Below are 18,558 nucleotides of genomic sequence, written 5' to 3'. Positions count from 1 at the left end.
ACCAAGAAAGGCCCCAGTGCCAGCCTGGGACCTCAATTTTGTCCTAGAAAAACTGACTCTACCTCCATTTGAGCCAGCAGCTTCAGTTGACTTGCAATTTCTCTCATGGAAGACGGCTTTCCTGTTGGCAATTACCTCAGCAAGAAGGGTTTGAACTACAGGCCCTAATGGCAATACCACCGTTCATAATTTTTCACAGAGACAGGGTTTCATTAAGGACCAACCCTACTTTTATGCCAAAGGTGGTATCTAGGGTTTCTTTAAATCAAGCTATTCATCTGCCTGCTTTCTTCCCCAATCCTGAGAATAAGGGGGAAAGACTGTTACATACCTTGGACACTCACAGACAACTTCGATACTACCTGGACAGAACCAAGGCCAGTAGGAAGTCTGAACAACTTTTGTAGCTTACGCCCCTGCAGTCCAAGGAAAAGCAATTTCAAAACAGACTATTTCAAAATGGATTGGACATTGCATCAGATTTTGTTATTCCTTTCATGGAAAGACTGTTCCAGCCAATGTCAGACCACATTCCACAAGAGCTACAGCCACCTCTACAGCATTCTTAAGAGGGGTGCCTACTAAGGACATTCTAGAAGCTGCTACATGGAGCTCTGTGCATACATTCTCCAAACACTACAATCTCCCTCTATACTCCAGATCCAGAGCAGGCTTTGCTTCGGCAGTCCTGCAGGGTTTGATTGCCACACCATCTTTTTCCTAGAGCATTCCTCCTCCCCCAGCTAAGCTATGGTATTCTACCCATATGTTATGACTGCAGTTGCATTCTTGAAGGACATAGTACAGTTTTGTACCTACCATAAATGTAGATGTCCGATAGACATGCAACTGCAGTCTGATTCTCCCTCCCTCCGTACCCCTCTATGCCTAGGATCCACTCCTATCCCTGTTTCTCTTAGCTGGGGATATCTGTTATGGTGTATTTGTTTTATTGCTCATTTATTTCTCTGGAATCCTGTTTTTGTCTTCCAGTTTGATTACAGCCTTCCTTGGAGGGCACCTGGCATATGGGGCAAGAAACACTGAAGAAGATGGCGTCGGCTGATGCTTATGTACTCCAGCCGCTCTGACGTCGGAGAGAAATGCAACATCAGCCGACGTCGGACCCAGACTTTGGAATCTGGCCGACCGAGGGCTGCCTGAGGCAGGACAACCCATATGTTATGACTGCAGTTGCATGTCTATCGGACATCTACATTTATGGTAGGTACAAAACTGTACTTTTTCCAGCCAACTCCATTTCAACCAACTCAAAACGGCTCACCAGATACTGCATCACCCAGAGAAAACACCAGCTCTGAAAAACATCATTCACCCCTATATTAACCTGCAATCTTTACGCTCCTCCAATAAGATCTTAGCTCAAACTACCAAAGCCAATAATTCTGCTAGGGATTTTCTATTCTCAAACTTTGTAGGTAAAATGTGGAACTCCCTACCGACCATGCTCACCTCAGAACCTTCACTCCTACAATTCAAAAAAAAGCTTAAACCCCATCTCAATACTCTCTGGTAATGTCCCTGTTCCAAACCTGATTAACCACTATCATTTACCCTTCTCTTACCTCACTATCCTTAACCGCTTTTTAACAAGGCGCCTTTGTAACTGACCTATGTTTTTTTTTTTATATGCTGCTATTTTTTTCCCAAGATGTGATGTATCTTTATATTGTATTTAGAACTCAACTATCTTCCTTTTTTGCATTAACAATGTTCATATGTCTGTTATGTACCTGGAGCTTTTCTTCCCGGACCTCCGCTGAAAATGGACATGTATCCAGTCGGACTCTCCCGGTTAACAAATGTAAAATAAATAAATAAAATCTGCAGTAAAAAACTGACTAGGCTAGAAATGCTACAGAGGGAAATAAATTGGCAAGCTTTTCTTTTTTTTAATATATGAAAGTATGGGGACCATTTCTGTAGGGAGAAAATACACTCTGAGAAATGGAAATGTGCTTAGAGCATAATTGTTGTTTAAATGGTACTAGGATAATGACCTGAAATGTTACTTTGATTTAACTATACTTGTTAATCAGAAATAGAATTTCTACAGTGTGCATAAAAGACTGCACTGAGCTGCATTCATCTTTGCCATAATCAGTAGAAACCTTTTTTACAAGTATAGTGATAGTGTGTTAGCACTGGTTCTCCATGTAAATGTTATGGTGCTTCTAGGACCTTGGCCTCCTCTTTTAGCAACTGGTGAACTATGTTATGTCAGAAAATAAGCACTCGCAAAGCACACAGCACCTTTCCTAAGAGCACAGAAATAGTTTATCCAAGTATAAGTCTTTCATGTGATCTACTTGTGTACTTCCATGTACAACAGATGTAATCAAACCCACACCCAATATATCCCCGTGCCTTTTATCTGTTGGTTTAAAAGTAAGGTTTTACAGAGCAAATGTTGACCACTTTTTGGATGAGATGCAAATGATGGCTTGCTTCCTGAATCATCAGATATGAGGGCTCTAGCTGGGCTTGCTGTGCCATAGTTCATATATTTACAGGTCAATACAAGGCAGTCATTCTGCAAGCCATATCAAGCCTAACCATATTCAGATGTTCCCTTCAACCTCATGGAGGGCAATACAAGATAGTCTGGGGGAGAATCTGAGGCTTAATCATTCAGTTATGTAGATTTACCTTGAAGGGTGGTAAGGGTTCTATTTTGCATGACATTTAGTGGAAGTTTGTTCCAGAGGTGGGGATGCATTAGGATATGAATCTATCACACCATTTCTTTTAGGTTTAGCTTCTTAAATGTTGTATTTAAGGAAAAAATGTCCTCAGAAGGAATATGAGGTCAAAGAGGGTCGGATTTTTCATGGCTTGAAAGGCTAGACACAGATTCCCATGGAGAAGTGTTTGAGTACTTAGAGATGGTTGCCAGTCTGGTCTGATAACTAAGATTTTTGAGACCACTGATCTTTTAATTAGTCTCTGAATCAAGTAAAGTGATATGATTGTCCAGTACATGCCAGAAGGATGTTTTTTTATTCAGTAATTGGTCTGATGAAATATAAGTAAAGGGAAAATGACATTTCTTTGGAACTTGTGCAAATGTCTTTGCAAATTAGATGAACCAGATAGATTTTCTGAGCTACTGCAAAGGTATGATGGTCAAATGATAAGGAATTTATAAACAAGAGTGTGAGATCCCTTACAACAGTGTCTGATTGGGAGAGGTGTGTCGCCTGTGTGGTATGGGCAAATGTCTTGTTTACCAAAATGTTCTAATCTACATTTTCAGATGTAATTTAAAACCGTTGTCCTTGTACCATTCATTCGCATAATTTGACCAACATTGAAGTAATTGTGTATTAGTGGAAGATCAAGTACAGCACCCAATTTACACTCCTCTTCAAATCAGATAATCTTAGGCCAGGAGTATTGGCCTGAAGGTTTTATGATATAAATGTCAAATAGAAGATAAGGCCTACTGTTGATCCCTGTGGTACATCAGTAGCAGTTTTTTTGCCTGTAGAAGTGGCACCTGTAACTAATCAAGTAACTATCCACTTTACTATATAAGGATTTACGTTCAGTTTTACAAATGTCAGTAATGCCTGCATGGCGAATAGTGTCAAAGGCCTTGGCCAGGTCCAGGTATGCTGTCTGTACTGCATAACTGCTATCCTTTGCTTCTGTGACTTTTTCAAAGAAATTAATGCGATTAAAACGACAGGGCCTACTGCATTAGAGGGTCCAGGGTTAAGAGACTTTCAATGTCCAGACTAATGAGGTCTGAGGTAATATGTTCTATTGGTGTACACATGAGGCTAGTGAGACTAATGGGTTTGTTGTCACAAGAGTCTGTGGTTGGACATTATAATGGCTGCTTTCCAGGCTTCAGGAATGTAAATAGTGGTGAAGTTAAGGTTATGTAGAGGTTCAAACATTCCACGTTTGGTAATTAGGCAAACTGGAATGCTATCTGGGCCTATGGATGAGGTATCAAAGTAAGCTTTGTCATTCAGAATCACACAAGTGCAAAAACTGAATGAAGTTCCGTATCTCCTGACTCAAATGTGCAGATGTCACATAGACTTAATACGACAAGACATTAATACATAAATAACTACTTACGCTATACCATAATGTTATAGCTAGATAATCCTAATCATCTTCTCCTTTTGGCTGTTCCTGTTGGGAGTCGCCACAGCGGATCATCTGTTTCCATTTCTTCCTGTCCTCTGCATCTTGCTCTGTCAAACCAACCACCTGCATGTCCTCTCTCACCACATCCATAAACCTTATCTTAGGCCTTCCTCTTTTCCTGTTCCCTGGTAGCTTCATCCTTAGCATCTTTTTCCCAATATACTCAGCATCCCTCCTCAGCACATGTCCAAACCAAAGTAATCTTGCCTCTCTGGCTTTGTCTCCAAACCTTCCAACCTGGGATCACCCTCTAATATACTTATTCCTAATCCTGTCCACCTTCGTCACACCCAGTGCAAATCTTAACACCTTTAACTCTGCCACATCCAGCTCTAACTCTTGTTTGTCAATGCCACTGTCTCCAACCCATGTAACATAGCTGGTCTCACTACCCTCCTGTAGACCTTCACTTTCACTCTTACTAGTACTCGTCTGTCACAAATCACTCCTGACACTCTTCTCCATCCACTTCATCCTGCCTGTACTCTCTTCTTCACCTCTCTTCCACACTCACCATTACTCTGAACAATTGATCACAAGTATTTAAACTCATCCACCTTCGCCACCTCTACTCCTTGCATCCTCACCATTCCTCTATCCTCCCTCTCATTCACACACATGTATTCTGTCTTAGTCCTGCTGACCTTCATTCCTCTTCTCTCTAGAGCATATCTCCATCTCTCCAGGTTCTCCTCCACCTGTTCCCTACTCTCACTACAGATTACAATGTCATCTGCAAACATCATAGTCCACGGGGACTCCTGTCTGATCTCGTCTGTCAATCTGTCCATCACCATTGCAAATAAGGGCTCAGAGCTGATCCTTGATATAATCCTACCTCCACTTTAAACACATCCGTCACTCCCACCGCAGACCTCACCGCTGTCACACTACCATCGTAAATATCCTGTATCACTCTTACATACTTCTCTGACACTCCCGACTTCCTCATACAATACCACAACTCCTCTCTAGGCACCCTGTCATATACTTTCTCTAAGTCTACAAAAACACAATGCAACTCTTCCTTACCTTCTCTGTACTTCTCCATCAACACTCTCAGAGAAAACATCGCATCTGTAGTGCTCTTTCCCGGCATGAAACCATACTACTGATCACTAATCATCATGTCCCTTCTTAACCTAGCTTCCACTACTCTTTCCCATAACTTCATGCTGTGACTGATCAATTTAATCCCTGTGTAGTTACTACAGCTCTGCACATCACCCTTATTCTTAAAAATCTGTACCAAAACACTTTTTCTCCATTCCTTAGGCATCCTCTCACTTTCCAAAATTTCATTAAACAATCTGGTTAAAAACTCCACTGCCATTTCACCTAAACACCTCCATGCTTCCACAGGTATGTCATCTAGACCAACAGCCTTTCCATTCTTCATCTTCTTCATAGCTATCCTTACTTCCTCCTTGTTAATCCGTTGCACTTCATGATTCACTATCCCCACATCATCCAACCTTCTGTCCCTCTCATTCTCTTCATTCATCAGCCCCTCAAGGTACTCTTTCCATCTGCTCAACACACTCACCTCGCTTGTGAGTATGTTTCCCATATTATCCTTTATCACCTTTACCTGCTGCACATCTTTCCTAGCTCGGTCCCTCTGTCTAGCCAATCGGTACAGGTCCTTTTCTCCCTCCTTAGTGTCCAACCTTTCATACAACTCTTCATATGCCTTATCCTTAGCCTTCGCCACCTCTGTCTTTGCCTTGCACCTCATCTCCTTCTACTCCTGTTTACTTTCTTCATCTCTCTGACAATTCCCACTTCTTTGCCAACCTCTTTCTCTGTATACTCTCCTGTACTTCCTCATTCCACCACCATGTCTCCTTGTCGTCCTTCCTCTGTCCAGATGTCATACCAAGCACCTTTCTAGCCGTCTCTCTTACTAGTTGCTGTAGTTATCCAGCTATTTGATAACTCTTCACTGCCACCCAGTGCCTGTCTTAACTCTTCCCTAATATTGCACATAAATTAAACTCACTTTAACATTTATTATACAGTGGATCTCTGTTGGCTTGAGTATTGCACAATAATGAGATAAGACATTGCATTAAAGACTTACATTGAGTATTGCCCAGAATGAGACATTGAGTATTGCACTGACAACTGAGTTACAGACTAGTATTAGATATTAGGTGGTGGTAGCATCTGAGTGGGCTGAGAGAACTTGTTCCATGGTAGTTAAAGAACTAGCTGGAATTGTGGAGTCTGCAAATAGTATGCTAATAGTTGTAATTGTACATGGAGTAAAATTTACACTGCATTTGTCAGCAAGGATATTAGCTGATGTCCTTCGTGTTTTACTGTTGCAGTCATCACATTTGGGTTATCCTGCCAGGGGTAGTCCTTATTCGGCCCAAATACCAGAGGCTTAGTATTTCTGCGTCGGGTGCTGTTGCTCCAGGACTGACATAAGGTCGTCTGTGGTATAAAATCAGGCAGCAGACGCCATTACATCAGTCTGTCTTGCCGAAGAGCCCGAAGCAGAAGCAGTTTGCACGAGTGCCGGACTGCCACTACCTGAGTTTTCGTTTCCAAATTGAAATTGAAGTCTTCTAATGCTAAGTACCCCGTTGGGGATCCTTTTTTTTTCTTGCTCTAACCAGTTTCAGAAAAAGTTAATTGTCTCGCCTGTGGAAAGCAAATACCACAATGAGACTTCCATTCTTACTGCATAACCTGTTTAGGCCCAGACCACAACGTCCCCCGCTGTCGCTTTTGTGCTTTGTTCAACACCAGAACTATATGTCGTTGGGCCTTTATTGTAGCTAGATATTTTCACACTCAGTCCTTGAATTCCGATATGGCTTCGGTAAGCCATCCAACTACTGATCTTCCGAAAAAGCATAAGGATAAAGACAGAGACAGACCACACAAGTCCAAAACTGCTGACGACGCTTCCGTTAAGCTAGTCGTCAGTTCTTCGGTCCTCAGTGAGGTGCTTTTGCACCCCCTGATGCCCGCTTCTGTAGATATGCAGGCCGCTACCGAGACACTTTCGGAGTCCGGTATGCCGTGAGAGACTTCGACTAAGGATCCTGCGAATGTCTCTACCTTGGAAGGGTCCGGAGCCGCTGAGCAGGCACCGGCTTCTGAGGAAGTACTTTGCACTACCGATACTCGACACAGATCGACGACTTCTTTCACGTCTTCAGTTCTTTCTAAAACTACCAAGTTTCTAAGGCCCAGGGTACGAACCACACCCAAAAAAACGATGACCCAAGCTCAGGCACCTGCTTTCTTGCCTCAGTCTCAAATGCTTAAAATGGTGGAAGACCTTATTATGCTTATTAGGGGAAGCCAGGCTACCCCTTCCAAAAGAAAAAGAGCCTTGTCCCCAGTAGTTTTATCTGAACAGGAGTCCGATGACTGATGCATCTGAATATGAACATACGCAACCCCTCTCTGCTTATGAGGATTCTGATGCAGAGGAATCCATTCCTTCTGCCTCTCCACCCGAGGATTTTTCATTTGGGGAAATCCTACATACTTTAAGGGAGCATTTCCAATGGGAATGTCAGGACTACCCTCAGTCAAAAAAGCGACTCAGGGAATTCTTAGATCTACCACAGCACAGACCTTTGGCCATTCCTTCTGTCCTGCATGTTGTGGATGATGTTTTTATGGAATCCAGTCTGATGCCTGACACCCTTCCTGCTGCTCCCAAGAAAACTGACAGGTATTACAGAGTCCCTGACTCTCACAAATTTCTTTTCAAAAGTCCTACTGCTGACCCCGAGATCATTTCTCAAGGACCTAAAGGAATCAAATCAGTTTCAGCTAAGAATCCCACCCCCTCAGATAGGGATTCCCCGTGCATTAGACAGATGGGCTAAAAAAGTATACACCTCTGCTACTCTTGCTATTAGAGCATTAAATTGTCAGTTCCACATGCTGAAGTATCAGCAACATACCATGGAACTCCTCGAACAAAAAATATCTTCTTTTCCTGCTTGTGCAGAAAACAAAGAATTACAGGAGTTAATGCAGTCTGCAAGTCAAGTAACTAAGCACACCTTACAGTGTGGTTTTGACGCCCTAGAAGCATCTTTCAGGGCAGCAGTCACTGGTTCTGTCCTTAGAAGACATGCTTGGCTTAAGGAACAGACCTTGCCAGACCATGTCAAATCCAAATTACTGAACACACCCTTGAACAAAGACAACTTATTTGGCACCAAAGCAGGAGAGGTCTTAAAAAAGATGGAAGAAAAAGCTAAATCTATGCAGACAGTTGAAATCTTACAGATCCAGCCACCGAGGTTCAATAGGCATTGACCCTTCAAGCACTGGTCCTTTCCTGCCCCCTCCAGGCCAGCTCAGCCCAGACCCAGGGGAAGCAGACCCCCGGACAACAGCCCCAGGGAATGCAGAGATCTAAGCAATGGAGTTCCTCCACTTCAAAACCATGGAGTGCTTATGGTAAGAACTCACAATGACTTTACACATCCACCCCGTACCTCTGCCCACTTGCTTGTGCCCCAGGAGGAAAATTCTCCTTCCACACAAGCAACTGGGCCACCATTACCACTGACAGATGGGTCCTCAACATAGTGTCCCAGAGATACAAATTTTATTTCCACACTCCACCAACCCCAAAAGGGTTCCCAGATCTTACTCCAAACCAGTGGGCAAAGGCCAAAAAGCATGTCCTTTCCCTGCTCTCCATAAGGGCAATACAGCATGTTCCTGCAGAACAGATAGGTCAAAGTTTTCTACTCCAGACTCTATCTGGTACCCAGAAAAGAGGGCACATGGCACCCCATCCTCGCTTTATCCATCCTAAATACCTTCCTGGTGATACCAAAATTCAAAATGCTTGCCCTGCAGCAGCTTTAACCAATGTTTTCCAAGGATGCTTGGTTAGCCACTCTAGACCTAAAAGAGGCCTACCTACACATCCCAGTCAGGGAATCACGAAGGAAATACCTATGTTTCAGGGCAGGATCTATGCACTTTCAGTTCTCTGCACTTCCCTTTGGCTTATCCACTGCTCCCAGAGTTTTCACAAAATGTCTGGCTCCCACCATTGCCTTTTACAGACAAAGAAATATTCAAATTTACCCATACTTAAGACGACTGCCCAATTCAGGCAGACAGGAAAAGCTGCTACAGTACCTGGCTTTTGTAAAGGACCTACTGAACTCCCTGGAGTATTCTGTCAACGAAAAGAAATCAAAACTAGTCTCTACACAAAAAATTGTATTCCTGGGAGCAAGCCTGGACACACACCATCCCATATGGCATTCCTTACTCCAGAAAAACAAGCCTACCTGACAGGCTATTTCTCTCAACGAGCCACCAGAACCCAGTTATCCGCAAGGAAAATCCTGCAAGCTCTGGGTTCATGGTCTCCTGCATTCTACTCATTCCATATGCCAGACTGCATATGAGGAAACTACAGTGGTACCTAAAAAGCCTTTGGTGTCAACACTGTCAAGACCTGGAAACTCTTATACCAATGATACCTTGTCTAAGGAAAGATTTTCTTTGGTGGGCAGCAGCATGCAACCACAACAAGGGACTTCCCTTCTCACAACCCCACTCCGCCCAGACCCTCACCACATACTCATCAGACTATGCCTGGGGTGCCCACCGGGACGGCAGGTGCATTCAGGGCCATTGGAGCCCAAATGAAATACATCTGCACATCACCCAAAAAGAGAGGCTAGCTGTTCAGCATGCCTTGACAGCTTTCAGATCCCAACTCTCCCTGGAGCCTCTACTGATCAAAACAGACAACACCACAGTGATGTGGTATATCAACAAGCAGGGAGGGACTCACTGTTATCCTCTCTGCAGGCTCGCCATGACCCTTTGGCACACGGCCTCAGCCATGCAACTACACCTGCAAGCACAATTCCAGCCAGACTCCCTAAACTCTCTGGCAGACAACTTAAGCAGAAACCTGCTAGACCCACACAAGTGGCAGCTAGACCACAGAACCTTCACCCTTGTAACTCAGAAATGGGGCATATCGAAGGTGGACCTCTTCGCCTCCCACAACAATCATCAGCTCAGCAAATTCTGCACCAGGGAACCTCACAACAAGGCCTGGAAAGTGGATGCCCTATCCTTCCAATGGGTAAACCTCTCGATCTATGAATTTCCCCCTCTACCTCTACTTTCAAGGGTACTCCTCAGTAAATGCTGCACCAGGGAACCTCACAGCAAGGCCTAGAAAGTGGATGATCCATCCTTCCAGTGGGTGAAACTCTCGGTCTATGCATTTCCCCCTCTACCACTCTTTTCAAGGGTACTGCTCAAAATAAGGGAGGAAAAACTGAGGGCAATCCTGATTGCCCTGACTGGCCATGCCAGCACTGGTACCCACTGCTGCGCAGCCTTTCACACCTACATCAGATCCCAACACTCCTGACCCAGAGGAATGGAGAATTCATGCATCCCCAATTGCAGACCCTCAACCTGGCAGCCTGGCTTATTCCCTGACCTCTCCTCACGCTGCCAGCCTAAGCAAACAAGTCCTAGATGTTATACTTGAGGCCAGATGCCCCAGCACTGGAAAATCCTATGCTGACAAGTGGAAAAGGTTTTGGAAACTGGATCCAGGCTAAGGGAGCCTGAATGGCACAGCCCTCCCTACCGCTCATCCTGGATTACCTTAGCGGACCTACTACACAATGGTCTATCCTTCTCTTCTGTTAAAATTCATGCCTCTGCCATCTCTGCTCATTACAGCACAGAGCCACCTCTCTTCTCGTACCCTCTCATCAAACAGTTCCTAAGAGGGGCTAACAACTTAAGGCCACCCAGAAGAGCTCCTGCCCCAGCTTGGGACTTTAACTTTACATTGGAAAATTTCATCCTTACTCCCCTTTGAACCTGCAGCTTCAGCAGGGTTAAAATTCCTCTCTTGGAAGACAGCCTTGCTTCTGGCCATCACTTCAGCTAGAAGAGTATCAGAGCTACAAGCACTCATGGCTGTAGAGCCCTTCATCATTTTCCATGCTGACAGGATCTCCCTCAGGACTAACCCATCATTCATGCTTAAAGTGGTGTCCAGTGTGGCTCTCAACCAATCCATTTATTTGCCCACCTTTTTCCTTAACCCACAAAACAAGGGAGAAAGGATTCTGCACTCTCTAGATGTGCACAGACAGCTCAGATTCTATGTGGACAGGACTAAATCTTTCAGAAAAAAATGATCAATTGCTTGTCAGCTTAGCAGCAGGGACAGAGAGCAAGGCCATATCCATGCCAACAATTTCCAAATGGATAGCACACTGCATCCATTTCTGCTACAAACAGCATGGGAAACCACCCCCAAAGGGAGTCAGGACACATTCCATCAGGGCAACCTCCACCTCTGCAGCTTTTCTCAGAGGGGTCCCCACTAGGGACATCCTGGAGGCTGCAACATGGACATCTGTTCATACCTTCACCAAGGATTACCACCTGCCTATCTTCTCCAAATCCAGGGCAGGCTTTGCCACCGCAGTCTTGCAGGGCATCCTAGCCAGCCCCCAGTCTTCTTGACTGCCTCCACCCTTTTCTTCAGCTTTGGGAATCATCCCAAATGTGATGACTGCAACAATGAAACTTGACGAACATAGTACAGTTGTATACACTTACTATAAATGTAGATGTTCGAGTTTATTCACTGTTGCAGTCCTGGTTTCCATCCCCCTTGTCTCTCTCTCTCTCTCTTCCTCTCTCCTTACAGGGAATTTTTGGGATTTACTTTCTACTGGTGGTGTTTTTCCACCATAACCTAGCTCCCTATTTGGGGGCTCCTGACAGGGCAAGAAAAACTGATGTAATGGCATTGGCTGCCTGATTTTATACCATGGACAACCTGACATCAGTCCTGGAGCAAAAGCAGCAGACACAGAAATACTAAGCCTCTGGTTTTCAGGCCGACTGAGGGCTACACCTAGCAGGATAACCCAAATGTGATGACTGCAACAGTGAATACATTCTAACATCTGCATTTATGGTAAGTGTACACAACTGTACTTTTCCTTTGACTGAGTGGACAAAATTATTGTAGACTAGCTCGTAACATTGTTGGGTAACTAATTTATTTCCTGGCTAAAGATCTGTAATTATTTTGATTGTATTGGCTATTTTAAAGTTAATGCTCAGCTTTGTGCTTCCTAATGGTTCCTTTAAGCTAATTACTAGTTAGTATAAGTGTGATGTCATTGTAGGAAGAATGAGGCTTGTTATAAGCATTGTCATTTCTTCTCTTGTTATATAATTGGATTCCATTTGCAGCTTCTACACCCAAAACTCTGGAATTGATTGATAGGCTAAACATCACAATGGACTACAAGCTTTTAGAGGGTAGGAAGATGGAAAACTCCAGCAATAAATATTGGCCGCTGAGGAGTAGTGTTGCTTCAAGTGCATGAAAGATCTTAACAGCAAGTAAAGGTACTAAAAACTATTTTAGATATGGATGGCTAATGGCATCTTTTTGTTTTTACGCACCTTTATTAAATAATCACTTAAGACGTAGACACACTTTTATTAATGGAAAAGGAAACAAGCCACATTAACATTTTCCATATTCATGCATTGTACATTAAATTGCTCAGTTCATGCCTTCCTTTAAACGTCACTCTTCCATTTGCACGTTGATCTGCATATATTGTTCGCACAAATTCCATTTATTGGTAGTTAATTTGCTCTTTCCGTTTTCTAAAGACCCTACCTCTAGTTCTTTTGTCTTATTTACAATAGTAAGTACTTCAATTATGGTTAGTTTAGATTTTGATTTTGTAGTACATTTTTTTTTTTTTTTGGGGCAGCCAGTAGTATTAAACTTTAGTAAGGCCTTACTATGGCTAGGCAATTCAGATACTATATCCCAGCTCAAAAGAATAATTTCCATAGTTGCAGCCTTTTGCTACTTAAAAATTTCTGACAATGTGTTCTGTAGGGAATTTTTTTAAATCTGCCAATTCGTTACCCCCCCCCCCCCAAAGAAATGTTAGCTCTCTTCCATCACACCTCCACCATTTGTGGTCTCCCTGAGGAAAAAAATTCTGATGTCTGCTTTGGGGTATAAAAATCCTACACAAATATTTCCAAGCAAAAATCCTAAACCACCTGGATTTTGTTGCATAGTTTTGAACCATACAGATGTACTCCCATTTGTTTATTTGTAAATTGCCTTTCCAGTCTCTCTTCCCAATCTTGTCTAACCTCCTCTGATTGTATAGTTATCATGCAATGTTTTATGTGCCCTATTAAGTATCCTTTAACAGCAGCTTCTCTACTAGACTCTTCTAAAACTCTATGAGAGTTGATCTTTCACTTAGCACTCCCCTATCCTTTTCTCTCTGCCAATACTCTTATCAATCCCTGGTAGGGAAGGTGGTCTGTAACCTACAGTCTATGCTTCTGCTTGACTCATACCAGTCTGTTATGTTTCCCCCTCTAGTTAGTTGCTAAAGGCATCTTTTTGATCTATGCTACATTCTAACAGGAGGGCCAATCCAAGGATTTTTTTTCAGCTAAATCTGTTAGGGATGGGAGTCTTTTGCCACTTGGTCCAAAAGTAACGGCCAGTTTTCAGGGAGGAAAACAGCATAAGGGCAGCAATAGCAACTGTATACTTACATACTTGTCTGGAGCGATCTTTTTTTTTTTTTGGCAAAGGCATGGATAATGCAAACAAGCATAGAAGACACTTCTCTGCATTTATATATTTGCATTATATAGTTTATACAAGTTTATAATGGCAGGATTTAGTATTTACAGAGACCAAAAATTGGCTATTCCTTTCCACTAGTAATTAGTGTGCATTCCCTGCATCCTGGTTGATAGCTGAGGTCACGACCTGTGTTCCTTTTTATAATATGAATGCACTTTATGCCTGAAAAGGGCACACAAAAGGTCAGTTCACTTTACTTAGTTAAGTAAATACATGTACATAATTTCCTGCTGAATGGATTGTTCTTATTTACACTGAATAAACATAGTAGAATTAGTGACAGAATGAATTCCCTTAATCTAAACAACTGGATTCATCTGATTCGATAATTAATTAATTGGGGTTCTGCACCATTTCAGTGGCAGTTTATAAAGTTTGGAACACCCTGTCCAGATGGCTGAGACACTGTCCAACTTAATTTGGCAGCTTTTTTCAGTTGAAAAAGTACTTGTTTGTCCAAGCTTTTAGAGAGAGCATGACTTTTTATTTAATATAGTCACAAATATTTGATTAATTTTACTTTATGCTTTATATACATTTGTCATAATATTTTGTTTTTAGTTAGATAAATATAGATAGATGGATTGATATCAGGCTATTGTTTAACCCTCTTCACCAAAAGAGACAAGCAAAGATTGAGAATATTAACACAACTCACAGCTCTTGCCCATTTTTAATAATCTTGCTGCCCACATAGATAACCCAGTTAGTGAGGAAAAGACGCTGCTGCTATGTTCTTTTTCTTGAAAAACAGCAAATGCAAAATAAATCCATAAGAATCCATTTACACACACATACATTACCCTGCTATATTATATATCTTTTTTATTTTGCTCTGAACTTCTTGTCAAAGTATCTTATGGTTACTGAAATACATCCATGTCTGTATTGTAACTGAAACTTGGTTCCTTTGTAAAGGTAGCATTTTCACCTTACTTGGATTTTGAGCTTACCATGTATTGTGGCCTGAGGGGAAACTGCAGGGGTAATTCATAGGTGTGTACTAGGCTAATGGCCATGGAACCTTTACAAACCTAGCCCATAGGATTATCCTGGCATTTTGCCACCCAACCTTAGTTCCCAGTGCCTCTGTCGAGTAAAGCCACTGGAGTGATCCCTGGGGTGAATTTTCTATTTCCCATCCACTCAAGATTTCTCTTGAAGAGGACCAGTGAGGTGCTCTGCTTGACATGTATGGGAAGTCTGTTCCATAGCATGGGCAGTCTCTGAGTTATGAACCTGTCCCTCCAGCATGTTCTGTTGATTGTGGTAATGAGGTTAAGGTCTCTGGAGCATGTGGTGCAGAGGGATTGGGATTTCTTCAGATGTAGCATTTCTAACAGAGCTGGGTCAGACATGGCTTTGTAAGTCAAGCAGAGATCGCATCTAAGTAGGCTATTGGCTATTATTGGTTAGAAACCAGTTACCTCAAGGCTGGTTTCCCGAGGCCCATAAACTGAACTCCATGAACACAAACTCACTCTAAATCAAACTAATTATTAGTTTATAGCCTGCGATAGGACACTTTTCATGTCCTAAGGTGACCATGGGAGATTCCTAAATGTACTGACTGAATTACCCATAATAAAATGGGTGATTTTAACTATCAGTTGACTTGAGCACCTGTACCTGAAAAGATGGCTTTGCCCAAAGGTTCCTGGACTTGTTTCCTAGATTAGGTAATGAAGCAGCCCAACTAGATCTCATCCACACCAGCAATGCCCACATACATGCCACTCTTATAGTATCCCTGGTTGACTGATCACATATTAGTGACTTTCTCTATTTAATTTTCAACTATTCCTGCAGTCAACAATTTAGAGTTTGGAATTTTTTAAATGTTTAAAACTGCTTATGCTCTATGATGAGCTTTGAAAATATACTTGTAATATTTCTAGTTCCCTTGCTGTTTATACATGGGAGTTTTACACTCACCTACAAAAGTGTACAGATCAAGGAGTCCCTGCTAGAACCAAATATAGTAGAAAATTTAAAAATAAATCACCTTGGTGGTTCACCATCATAATTAAATTTTGTATCAGAAGAAAAAAAAGCTTCTAAAGTCCCAAAACATAACAGTATCCTCCTCCACTACTATTAAAAAGATAAACAAAGAGCTAAACATGACTGTAAGGAATATCAAATCAAAAAAATAAATTTAAACTAGCATCTGAGGCAGTGGGCAACTAAATATTCTTGTAATTACATCAGAAAACTTAAAAAGTAACATCAATAACATTCTGAACTTATCCAAAATGGCATCACCAACTCTGACAAAAAAGTAGTAGTTGGTGTACTTGCAGACAAATTTGGTGTCAGCTTTACCCCAGAAACAGTCATTGAAGCTCCATAGATCCAAGTGTCTCATACCCCATCCCTCAAAAAACTAACTATACTTTTGTTTAGAAACTGCAACCACCACTTCTATGAAGTCTGAACAATTTACCCAGGTTTAGTGGAGCTCCTCAACTTGTTTAACATAAGCTTAGCCATTGGTTATTTCCCAGAAGGATGGAGAATGTCTGGTGTAATGCCCCTTCATAACGGAAGGACCTACCCACAGTCTTCCAAATCTATAGACCTATTAGCCTAACTAGTCTACTTTACAGTGCCATGGAACATATTCAGCTAGGCCATCAGCAATTTGGCTTTGTTGAAGGGTAGTTATGTTTACTTCATTTAGTTAACTTTTTCAAGATGGTCATAGAAGCATTGAAGAGTGGTCACTCAGTCCACGTAGCCTGTCTGGATCTGGTAAAGGTATTCATTCAATGCCACCCCATAGCAATCCTGTGTGGTAAGGTGATTAGCAAACTGGTTGAAATAACATATCCAATCAAGGTGGCAGGAGCCAACCTAAGAAAGTAAGTAATTAGTAACATACTTCAGGGCTCAGTGCTGGGACACCTCCTTTTTGACATATATTTCTTGGCTCTCTCAAGCCATGGATAACTTAGTTTACCAATAACTGTATGTTGGGCATTCTTGTCCAAGCCCTCCAGTATATGAAATTCCTTCAGCAAGAACTAATTTCTTCAAACCAGTGCTGTGCTGAAAAGGACTAAAAGTAAATTTCAAAAATTACTGTATTCCCTTTTGGTAAACAACTGTGATCTACAACGTGTGGCACAGCCTGCACCCTACTTCAAACAAATCATTTTCAGGGGTCTTGGCACTCTGGTTGACATATCTCTCTCTCTTTTAGCCACCATGTAGCATCAGTAATTAGGAAATCCTGTCTAGCACAGCTTATTTGTAGAAGCATATTAACCAATTCAAAAGAAAATTATCCCTCTGTACTCAGCAGTGGTCAGGCAAGATGTAGAATGTAGTGATCTATATGGCATGTATTTACTGAAACACATCACTCAACTAGAAATATTCCAGAGGTTCTTAACAAAAAGCATAAATGGTCCAAAGTCTCTTGGCTACCAAGGTAGATGGGAAGCCTTGTTCCTGTACTCTGCATCTTGTAGACTCCTTTGTGGAGATCTGTTTCTTGCATTCTGTGCCATGAAAGGCCCCACCCTCCTTGATCTATTGCATCTCTCCTAGACAAAAACCTCCAAAATTACTTGCACAAAGATCAGATGTGTACTAATTGGGGGGGGGGGGGGTGATGGAGGGTGCTGTCCACCCAGGTTGCGTACAGACAGTATTTTTAATGGTAATGTGATCCCAGAAGGCTGTACCCTCCATCACCCCCCATTAGTACACAGTTTGTTCTTTTTGTTAGGAACCTCTGGGATATTTCCAGTTGAGTGATATATTTCATTAATTATGTACCAAAGGGATTACTGCATTCTACATCTGGCCTGATCATTGCTGAGTACAGAAGGATAAAACTTCTTTTGAACTGATTGAGATGCTTCTAGAAATAAGCTGTGCTAGACAGAAATACCTGACTACTTATGCTACATGGTGGCTAAAAGAGAGAGATTTGTCAACATAGTGCCAAGACCCCTTGAAAATGGTTTGTTTGAAGTAGGGTGCAGGCTATGCTATAAGTTGTAGATTACAGTGGTTAACCAAAAGTGAATACTGTAATTTTTGGAAATGTTTTGAAATTGGGTATTTATGTTCTTTGTTTTCCATTGTAATCTTCATTCTCTTTGTTTTGATGGGAGTTGAGGATAGTGAGATGGGCTATGGATTAAAGTTATTTGCCCTTTCACTTGCTCAATTTACATTCTGTCATTAAGGCTGGCTAGTGAGTATTTCTGTTAATAAATTGGATTTTTTTTTTTTGTTAGAGGTGATGGCTTTTTCATATGATTTTAAAGGCTGACTAGTGTGCATCAGTGAGAATTTTTTTTGGGGGGGTGGATTGCTGTGCTATGGGAGCGTAGCTGTCCAGACATATGCAACAACTTGAATGCCCACAGAGGTACCTTACTAAAGGGATACAAGATCTAAACAACATATTATATGTGTACTGACTCAAAACCCTGTCACTGTACTCTGTATCCCATAGACTGCTAAGGGGTGGCCTGTGTCTGGCATGCAAGGCATCTTCTGAATAAATAATGATGGATTTACTACACATCAAGAAATCAGATGACCTTCTTAATATTCAATCTAGGGATCTAAACCTCTTCTGCAACATAAACAGAACTGTTTGGATGGACAGATGCATGCGGATATCACTACTCTGTAACGGACTCCCACAACAT

At 42.0% G+C, this 18,558-nt stretch overlaps 1 protein-coding gene across 1 annotated transcript in view; it reads left to right on the top strand.

Moving 5' to 3' along the window:
- The window catches only part of SND1 (staphylococcal nuclease and tudor domain containing 1), a gene marked incomplete in the record, with an annotated part of 3,811,866 nt that overhangs the window by 3,679,816 nt on the left and 113,492 nt on the right, over positions 1-18,558 (top strand).

This window comes from Protopterus annectens, chromosome 11.part0 (assembly GCF_019279795.1).
Source record: "Protopterus annectens isolate FY-2018-M chromosome 11.part0, PAN1.0, whole genome shotgun sequence".
NCBI lineage: Eukaryota > Metazoa > Chordata > Ceratodontiformes > Protopteridae > Protopterus > Protopterus annectens.
This window is presented reverse-complemented; position numbering and strand designations above follow the sequence as displayed.